The 10,967-nt window shown below is 48.0% G+C and overlaps 1 long non-coding RNA gene across 1 annotated transcript; it reads right to left on the bottom strand.

Moving 5' to 3' along the window:
* Positions 1-260: 260 nt before the first annotated feature.
* On the bottom strand, positions 261-2,163 carry LOC142760816 (uncharacterized). Its single transcript, XR_012883415.1, has 2 exons — positions 2,014-2,163; positions 261-986 (listed from the first exon to the last, which is right to left on the bottom strand). It is a non-coding gene; the product is annotated as an uncharacterized LOC142760816 (long non-coding RNA).
* Positions 2,164-10,967: the final 8,804 nt, after the last annotated feature.

Here is a 10,967-nt window from a genome sequence, read left to right on the forward strand (position 1 = left end):
GCCAAATTAAAATTTAATAGGGACTGTTGTATTTACTGTTTTTATGTTACAAATGTTAGTAGTTAAAGTTGCAGTAGTAGAGTAGGGACTCGCAAGAGAATGAGGACCCTTGACGCGGGTTGCGAGCTAATGTATTTCTGTCGGTTTTTTTTAAAATTATGTATTAATTTAAAAAAAAAAAATGTGATTCTTTGCATTCGGCCGAAATGCAAACCAATACCTCATTATGTTTTTCAATAATAAGAAATACAAACACATAATTAACTATAAACTTCTTTTATTCTTTGCACAAAACAGTGTCATGAAACAAAAACAAAACTATATAATTTTAACAAATTATAAAATGATTGAGAAGGTGCAGGGTCATAATGGGGTCGTGGAACAGCCTCCCCCTGCTGCATGTGCCGATATTGCTGTTGCGAAGGTCCAGGCATGCCATACCCTGGACGATCTTCACTGAATAGTGGCATTGAGCCTTCATATGGTGACTGCCGACTGGCTTGAGCGGTTGCTGCAGGTGCTGGAGGGACAGAGCGGAAGGTGCTTCCATCACACCCCCGCCTATGAAACTCTATGGCATGATGGATTTCACGTGGGTCAGGATGTGTTGCAAAAATTTCGACCACTTCCATTAGGGCTGTTTGGCACCTGATCTGCCTCTCAATTGGCACTCTTTTTAGAATATTTGAAAGAGCGCGACAGAAGGTGCCCTCTTCGGTTTCTGTCGCTCTTTTCTCCAGGTGTTCTAAAACCCGCAAGTCGACCGCCTGCCTTGGCTCTGTACATGTTGGACCTTTATTGGCAGAACGTCGGCGTTTACCTCGGGGTATAATTTCGTCTTCGGTTCCGTGGCACAGACTGGATTATCCACTGTTGTATTTTCAGCAGGCACAGGAGAGGAAGTGGACCTAGCAATCCCCAAACCTACGTCAGCCTCTTCTATTTGAGTGGCATCAGAGTCTTCTGCCTCCAGATTATCCTTGGTTCTGTTGGAAAATGAAAACATAATGTTAGGGAATTTTAGTAGTAATTTAACGTCATGTCTACAGCAGGGCAAATACACTATGTAAACATATGCAGCTTATCCGATGGGCTGCCTAGAGGGAATTATGTGCTTGAATAGACCGTATAATTGGCCACACCAATACGTACTCTTAACATACTCACATGCATCACTACATGCAGGGGCGTAACTAGGAAAGACTGGGCCGCCTAGCAAACTTTTGACTGGGGCCCACCCTACACTGGGTGTCACACAACCCCCCCCCCCCCCCTTGTAGATAGTGCCTTTTTTACAGCCCCCCCACCCCTGTAGATAACGCCATATAGCACCCCACTGTACACTGTATGGCATTATCTACCGGGGGACTGTATGGCGTTATCTATAGGGGGACTGTCATGCGTTATCTACAGAGGGGACTGTATGGCGCTAACGCCATACAGGCCCCCCTCCCCCCCCATAAAAAATGCGACCTATAGTGTGTCCTACAAATACATGTGTGATCGCTGGCAGCGATAGGGAGAACGGGGGACTGAAAGTCCCCTGAAGTTCTACATGACTAACCTCTGAGTTCCGGCGTCTGCACAGCTCAATAAAAGAGAAAGGAGCGCTCGTTATGCATGCGCACAAGCGCAACCCTCGCTCCATTCATTTCTACGGAGCTGCGGACACAGGCCGGAAGTACGAGGTTTGTGATGGAGAAGTTCAGGGTACTTTCAGTCCCCCGTTCTCCCTGTCAATGCCAGCGATAACACATGTATCCCCTATCCTGTGGATAGGGGATACATGTCTTTTGTTTAATGACAGAGCGGGGAGATACCTACCTGCTCTGCCGTAGTGTTCAGTGGCGTCCCGCTGTAGCAGCCATAGCGGCTGCTAGCGGAGCCTCCGGACATGGTGGAGCCCCCTCATGCCGCGGTCCCCGTAGCAGTCGCTACGGCTGCTACGGCGGTAGTTACGCCACTGACTACATGGCCAGACTACAATGATCAAAGTATATAAGCAATACTTACGGGCCAACCTGCATGACATCCAGAAGGAACGACAGCTGTTTTGTGTACAGGTATGGTCTTTTTTTCTGCCGTCCGTCTCCGCTCTTCCCCTTGTCATTCAGCTCACGCTTAAATTGGTCACGGCATGTGTTCCATCGTGTTTTCACGTATTCAACTATGATATAAAATAAAAGAATCACAGATCAACATATTTGAAGTGTACATTACTAGATCTTAGGAAATGTTGTTTTTTTGCTGAAAATGTTGGTCCAGATTTGGGGCGTTTACGCAACAAATCTGCACCAACATTTGCATATTTGACAGGTAATTGAGACGTTGCAGAAACGACTGCGTACTTGCCACAGTTTTCTGTTTTCTCATTTAATTCAACATCAATTCAACCACGTCTGCCCGTGCCCACACGACAGCTGAACGGCTGAAATTACGTTGATGTGTTCAGGAGAAAACATCCACGTAATTTCAGCCGTAAAGGCATGTGCAGGCGCTTGAACGGGCGTAATTGGCGCTGCTTTTAATTGGAGTCAATGAATAACGTCTCCAATTACGGCAGAAGAAGTGACAGGTCACTTCTTTGACGCGGGCGTATATTTACGTGCCGTAATTTGACAGCGGCGGGTAAATATACACCTCGCTTGAACACACAAACGTCAGCCCATTGCTTTCAATGGGCAGATGTTTGTCCACGCTACTGCGGCGTATTTAGCGGACGTACTTCAGGGCAAAAACCCCCGAATTAAGTCACTAATTAGTGTGTGTGAACATACCCTCATAGTGACATGTCACGTTTTGATCGGTGGTGGTCCGAGCCATGAGACGCCCACAATCTCACGTGCACTTCTGCAGCTTCATTTCAGAGATTGGTGGGTGTTTCAGTGATCCAACCCCCACCAATCAAAACTTCAGGCATTTCATTATGACATGACAGGAGTACTCAGAAACCGCATCAAGGTGTGAAACTTACCCATGCGTTTCCTTTGCACGTTCGTTGCCTTCTCCCACTCAGGATGCACCTCACTGCAGACCTCCTGCCAGGCAAGATCTTTCAGATTCCTGTCAGCATACTCTTCAAGGCGCTTATTCCATAGACAGGGCTTGTGCTGGACCAGGATGATTAGCTTCTCCACGCTAATTGAAGCCATGCTGCTCTCTGCTGCTTTCCTGCACTGTCTCCAGCCTTCACGACGACGGAACTCATTCCCGGTCGTCGCCTAGCAACACTTCCGCAAATCCGCAAACTGCGGATGACACACGGAGGTGTATCCGCATTTTCCAAGGGCCCATTGACTTCTATTGGCATGTCCGCATCGAATTTGCGGCCCGTAATAAGATATGTCCTGAGTTTCTGCGGCACGGATGTGCGGACATGCGGAGACCCGTGAAAACACGGATAGTGTGTATGGGCCCATTGAAATGAATGGGTCCGCAATTCTCCCGTGGATTTGCGGGTGAATTGCGGATGCAAAAACACGGTCGTGTGCATGAGGCCTTATTGGTGCCTTTACGTGTTCCATACCTTGGAATTTAATGACAGAGGAATCTCCCGCATGACAGTCCCAGACATGCCTCGAGACAGTAGTGTCAGTTCTGCCATTAATGTCACAAATGTGGTTGCGAATTCTTCGTCTGAATTCTTTTTTTGTTTTACCTACATATTGCAACCCACATGTTAAGGATCTGCCAGGCACAGCTTCTGTATCCACGCCCATAGGTAATCAGTCTGCACCTGCTTCTATGTCTGTGAGACTGACTCCATCTTCCACCACTCAGGATGGCAGGCTTAGGAGTGGGAGAGCCTATCACAGCCTGGCCAGACCAAGCTAGCTCCCGCCCTCTGTCTATTTATACCTGCCTTTCCTGTTCCTCCTTGCGATTCTTTTCGTTTTGTTTCCTGGCCCTGCTGCAGCTTCTTGTACCATTTGACCCTGCTTCATATTGACCCTGGCTTACTGACTACTCTCCTGCTCTGCGTTTGGTACCTCGTACACTCCTGGTTTGACTCGGCTCGTTCACCACTCTTGTTGCTCACAGTGTTGCCGTGGGCAACTGCCCCTCTTTCCTTGCTTCTGTGTACCCTTGTCTGTTTGTCTTTCGTGCACTTATTGAGCGTAGGGACCGTCGCCCAGTTGTACCCCGTCGCCTAGGGCGGGTCGTTGCAAGTAGGCAGGGACTAAGTGGCGGGTAGATTAGGGCTCACTTGTCTGTTTCCTTACCCTCATCATTACACCACAGCTACAGGTGATGAGATATACCACCCCTTTTGTATGGCAATTGATAAATGCCCTGTTGTGGAACACATCTCCCGTTACATTGCTCTTAAAGGTCTTACTCTTAAGAACAGATGTACTCAGAGATACTCATTGAGAACAGCCCGTAATAAGAGAACTCAGGGTAAAGCTGCCCCACGTACCACACAAAGAGGGGGAACAAGGGGGGAAGAGCTTCCACTAGGGGTGTTTTTTTAGGCAGGAGCCATCCCATCCTAGATTACCTCCAAAGGGATCCCAGGGATGTGTAGCTCTGGGGGTATCCTGTAACGACGACGAAATGCAAATCATCAATTTATCCGAGAGAAATTTATCCCATTATGAAACTTCAGTCCTCAAAAAGGGTCTATCATTTGTTCCTACCAACAGATTTGATCTTTTTTCGTGGGTGAAGGATCTGAACTTATTTATTAGAAAATTAAAATGGAAGAAGTTCTTCTGCACTCACAATAAAAGACAATGTGCTGAGCTTGGTATTGAGGAGGATCTCCCTCATGTAAGGGTTCTACAGGGATTGCTGGATGAGGGGCAGCGAGTGGTCGGGGAGGGTCCCTTCACCGATCTGAGGGTTGCCTCGACCACTAATCCACCCATAAATGATAACACACTTCTGGATGTCTTTCTGATGGTTGTCACAAACCAACTCAAGAAACTTGAGGTTGGTAAACATCTACCATTTAATCTGTCTAGGGAAGAATCATTGGCACTGAGGACACTAGAAAACGATAGTGAGATCATAATAAAGCCCTCAGACAAAGGGGGGAATGTGGTGATCATGGATCGTACACCGTACGTCGTTATGTGTACTAATATTCTTAAGGATAAATCTTGCTGGAAGACAAGGACGAGGTGGATCCAGCGTTGCTGTGAAAACGGAACTTGTTCCAAGTTTAATAAAGATGGTTTAAAAATCAGGATCAATCTGGATGATGTCCTGAGGTGCTTAGGAGAGATGTGAGGGAAATTGAAAAAGCCTACGCGTTTCAAACGCTTCCTGCGTTCTTAATCATGGCTAGATCCAGCCATGATTAAGAACGCAGGAAGCGTTTGAAACGCGTAGGCTTTTTCAATTTCCCTCACATCTCTCCTAAGCACCTCAGGACATCATCCAGATTGATCCTGATTTTTAAACCATCTTTATTAAACTTGGAACAAGTTCCGTTTTATTCACAGCAACGCTGGATCCACCTCGTCCTTGTCTTCTATTGAACACATATCGCGTGCCGTCGCGAGGATCCGTGCGGTGACTCAAGTGCAAAATCCACACACAAAAGGTGAGCTGGAGGTTTCGTCTCCCCCTCTTTTTTCGATAAATCTTGCTATCAGGTTCTGGCAGAGAATCCCACTAAAAAATACATGGCTGAGCTCAGGAACATTCTGGTTGAGGCAAAATGTGCTAAGATCATTGATTCACGAGAACTTTCATTTATCATGGGAAGCTACCCACAGGTGGCAACCTTCTATAGCCTTCCCAAAATCCACAAGGGTCCGAGTCCACTCAAGGGAAGACCCATTGTCTCTGGCATTGACAGTGTGTTACAAAATGCCAGCGTCTACGTGGACAGGATCCTGAGGCCATTTGTCACGTCACCCCCATCATATGTTCGTGACACGATGGAGGTTTTGCGTAAGCTTGAGGGCATCAGGGTTGTCTCTGGTGTCTTCTTGGCGAGCCTTGATGTAGAGGCTCTCTACAGCTCCATTCCACATTCCATTGGATGTGGAGCATTGAAGTATTTTTTGAAAGAAAGAGGTGCTCAGTTTCATGCGCACAACCAATTTGTCCTTGCGCTGCTTCACTTTGTGCTTGAGCACAATTTATTTGTCTTCGAGCGCAAGTTCTTCCACCAGCTCAGAGGAGTGGCTATGGGTAGCCCCTGTGCTCCCACTTATGCCAATTTATATCTGGGCTGGTGGGAGAGAGAATTTGTGTTCTGCGATGGAATGGAGAGGTTTGTCTCTTCCATTTTATTGTGGATAAGATTTATTGATGACGTCTTCATCCTATGGTCGGCACGATAGTGGAATTTAAAGAATTTGTGTCTGTCTTAAATATCAATGACCATGGTCTCTTTTTCACCTCGGAGATCAGGGACAATAAGATAACATTTCTTGATATCCAGATAGAGAAGACGATCAAGGATACATCAAGACAGAGATGTTTAGGAAAAGCACCGCTACGAACAGCCTGCTAAGATGGGACAGCTGGCATCCCAGACCCCTAAAGATGGGGATACCAAAAGGACAGTACATTAGAGCTAGGCGCAATTGTACGACTATGTCCGATTTTAGAACATCGGCCACTAGCTTGAGAGACAGATTTGAGCACAGGGGATACCCGAGGGATGTCTTGAAATCGGCGTACCAGCATGCCATGGTGGCTGATAGGGAATCCCTACTAAATCCGAGGTTATGCTCAAAGGAAGATAACACCATGAAAATAGTTGGTACCTATGATGCTGCACATCAGGAGGTTAGAAAAATACTTGCCTCATACTGGGATATCCTTAGAGCTGACCCTGATATAGGTAATATGGTTGGAAATTGGCCCCAGATTATGTTTCGTAGAGGCTGAAATCTAAAGGACCGACTGGTACACAGTCATCTGGAAGGTGCCGTGGCCACTACATGGCTTTCTACCAACACTTTGGGCTCATATGAATGTGGTCGTTGCAAAGCATGTACATCTGTTCTTAAGAGTAAGACTTTTAAGAGCAATGTAACGGGAGATGTGTTCCACAACAGGGCATTTATCAATTGCCTTACAAAAGGGGTGGTATATCTCATCACCTGTAGCTGTGGGTTGCAATATGTAGGTAAAACAAAAAGAATTCAGACGAAGAATTCGCAACCACATTTGTGACATTAATGGCAGAACTGACACTACTGTCTCGAGGTATGTCTGGGACTGTCATGCGGGAGATTCCTCTGTCATTAAGTTCCAAGGTATGGAACACGTAAAGGCACCAACAAGGGGAGGTGATTGGGATAGACGTATCCTACAGGAGGCCCAGTGGATTTTTAGGATGCAGACCGTTAAACCACTGGGCCTTAATGAATCGATCTCCTATCTTCCATTCCTTTAATACACTGGGTGATTTATAATACTGCCTCATTTATACATGGTTCTGTCCAGTACTCTCACTGTGTGCTTTACCATCATAATGCATCAATACCATGTATGTCTTTAGTATCTTTTGCTTTTGCCATTGTACTTTATCAGCATTTTTTGCTGCACTTTGGCATTCGTCTAGGATTGTCTTTTTATAACGACTTGTGCCTTATCATCCCACTGCAGTGGCGTTTTGTCTGCCAATGACCTTTATCTGCTGTGGAATTTTGATGCATAAACGATCCCTGCTGAACTATGATACTCCCTTTGGATGGCCTTTTTGCAATAGGTTATGCGTCATCATTTTATTGCATCAGTGCTCTTTGTTTCACTTGGGCACCGTAATGAATGCTATCCGCAAGCAGCGATTTATCGGTCTTGCACTTACCATTCATGCTTCTAGTGGTCTCACTTGATGAACTCTCCCTTTGCTGTCGCACTGCATCCACTTCGGTGCTATGTCGGCTTTGTATGTTTGGCCGCCTGTAGCTCCCCCCTGTTACTAAGGATGCGGTATGCATCGATCCCGTTGGCCGTGTGGTTACTAGGGAGCCGGCTGGTTGGATGGGCGTCGATTTAGACGCTGCAAGATCCTATTGGTCTGGCTCAGTCCTGCTCGAAGCCTGGGAGGTGGGGCCTGGGGTGTATAAAACTTCAGTGTTTCCCCGGCGCGTACTGGGACCGATATCAGTTGTCTTGTGCGCGCTGTAACTAAATGAACAGCGTAATACATGCTGACCGGCACTCTGTTAATATAAACTGAATAACCAGACAAATTATACCCCTGAGGACGCTCCCCTATGTGGTGCAGAAATGCGTTGGTAAGTGTGTCTTTTATATTTGTGGCAATCAGATTTATTTGAATATTTGCCAGCACACATGGCAAGATAATGCTATAAAGTCTATCTGACATACTAGGCACTTCTGAATAGGTGCATGTTGTATGTCTACATTACGCAAGCCTCTGTGTGCAATCTGGATCTGTTTGCCAACGCCTGTATCTGGATCTTTTGGTACTCTATGCCCTACTAATTTTAATGATACATTTTGTTAATTAAAACTTATTTTAAACGTTTACACAGGCAGAATAATTGTATTACAAGTTACCCCCTATTCATTCTCTATGGCAGCGCCGGAAAAAGCCAAACACTGCACTTGGCTATCTCCGGCGCTCCCATAGAGAATGAATGGAGTGGCAGTGCAGTGGTTGGCCACGTTGCGACCGTGTCAGTGCTGCTCCGTGTGGCCTTACTCTTAGGGATTATTTAGACGAACGTGTAATACGTCCGTGCAATACGTGTCGCACGGACCTATGTTAGTCTATGGTGCCGTGCAGACTGTCCGTGATTTTGCGTAAAACTCACAAAATGTCCTATATTTGTGCGTTTTTCGCGCATCACGCACCCATTGAAGTAAATCGGTGCGTGGAAATCACATGCAGCACACGGAAGCACTTCCGTGTGACGCGCGTGATTCGCGCAAGAGCAGTAAAAAGTATGAATGAAAACAGAAAAGCACCATGTGCTTTTCTGTTTATAAACATACAGTGTCATAATGATGGCGGCTGCGTGGAAATCACGCAGTCGTGCATCATATGGTGATGACACACGGAGCTGCTAAGTGCCTTTTGCACACGCTCGTGTGAATCCGGCCTTAAGGTGATTCAGAAAAGTGAATAGTGCATGGGAGCTATACATGGGCGAGGGAAGGAGAGGGACTTCATGAAATATTCTAAAGGGCTAAATGAGTGGTAGGATTGTAAGCCAACAACAGCTGCAATGGTGAGGCAGTAAACATGTTGCAATGGTTTGTTTGGTCGTAGGAAACAGATTAAAATTCTAAAGTAATAATGAGGGTATGTTCACACGGCTTATTTTCGGCCGTTTTTCAGGCTGGAGACGGACGAAAAATCGGAAGCAGAACGCCTCCAAACATCTGCCCATTGATTTCAATGGGAAATACGGCATTCTGTTCCGAAGGGGTGCTTCTTTATGCGTCAGTTTTAAAAAACGGCACGTAAAAAGAAGTGCATGTCACTTCTTGAGACGTTTTTCATGGACTGTAGAAAAACAGCTCCAAAAAGGGCTGTAAAAAATGCAGCGAAAAACGTCTGAAAATCAGGAGCGGTTTTCTCTTGAAACCAGCTCCGTATTTTCAGACGTTTTTAGTATGCGTGTGAACATACCCTTATAATGTATGCAAGTTTGTTTGTTTAGTCCACATAGCTTAGGCTTTGTCCGCATCTGCGTTGTGGTCCCGTTCTGACGTTCCGTCGGAGCTTTCCATCAGAGCGTGACCCTGAACAGATGCAAACCAGAGGTTCCCATTTCTATCACCAGTGACGGAACCGGTGCCCATAGTTTCCGTTTGTCTCTGTTGTGCACTGGACCCGTCGTTTTGCCGGAAGCAAGAGTAGTCGACTGCACTATTTCTTCCGGGAAAACGATGGGTCCAGTCAGGAGCGTAACTAGGAAAGACTGGGCCCCATAGCAAACTTTTGACTGGGGCCCCCCCTCTCCTGGGTGTCACACAACCCCCCCCCTTGTAGATAGTGCCTTTTTTACAGACCCCCTGTAGATAACGCCATACAGCCCCCCCTGTAGACTGTATGGTGTTATCTACAGGGGGGGCTGTGTGGCGTTATCTACATTGGGGACTGTGTGGCGTTATCTACAGGGAGGGCTGTGTGGCGTTATCTACAGGGGGACTGTGTGGCGTTATCTACAGGGGGACTGTGTGGCGTTATCTACAGGGGGACTGTGTGGCGTTATCTACAGGGGGACTGTGTGGCGTTATCTACAGGGGGACTGTGTGGCGTTATCTACAGAGGGGGCTGTATGGCGCTAACGCCATACAGCCCCCACTGTAGAGAACGCCATACAGCCCCCCCCCTGTAGGAAACGCCATACAGCCCCCCCCTGTAGGGAACGCCATACAGCGCCCCCCCTGTAGGGAACGCCATACAGCGCCCCCCCTGTAGGGAACGCCATACAGCGCCCCCCCTGCAGGGAACGCCATACAGCGCCCCCCCTGCAGGGAACGCCATACAGCGCCCCCCCTGCAGGGAACGCCATACAGCGCCTCCCCCTGCAGGGAACGCCATACAGCGCCTCCCCCTGCAGGGAACGCCATACAGCGCCCCCCCGCGCCTGCAGCGAACGCCATACAGCGCCCCCCCCCCCTGCAGGGAACGCCATACAGCGCCCCACCCCCCTGCAGGGAACGCCATACAGCGCCCCCCCCCCTGCAAGGAACGCCCTACAGCGCCGCCCCCCCCCCTCTGCAGGGAACGCCATACAGCGCCCCCCCCCTGCAGGGAACGCCATAGTGCCCCCCCCTGCAGGGAACACCATACAGCGCCCCCCCCCCGGAAGGGAACGCCATACAGCGATCACACATGTATCCCCTGTCCTGTGGATATCCTGTGGAGAGGGGATACATGTCTTTTGTTTAATGGCAGAGCTGGGAGATACCTCCCTGCTCTGCCGTAGTGTTCAGTGGCGTCCCGCTGTAGCAGCTGCTAGCGGAGCCTGCGGCCATGGTGGGGGCCCGTGCCGGCGGGCGACACGGGCCCCCTC

Source organism: Rhinoderma darwinii, chromosome 4 (assembly GCF_050947455.1).
Source record: "Rhinoderma darwinii isolate aRhiDar2 chromosome 4, aRhiDar2.hap1, whole genome shotgun sequence".
Lineage (NCBI taxonomy): Eukaryota > Metazoa > Chordata > Amphibia > Anura > Rhinodermatidae > Rhinoderma > Rhinoderma darwinii.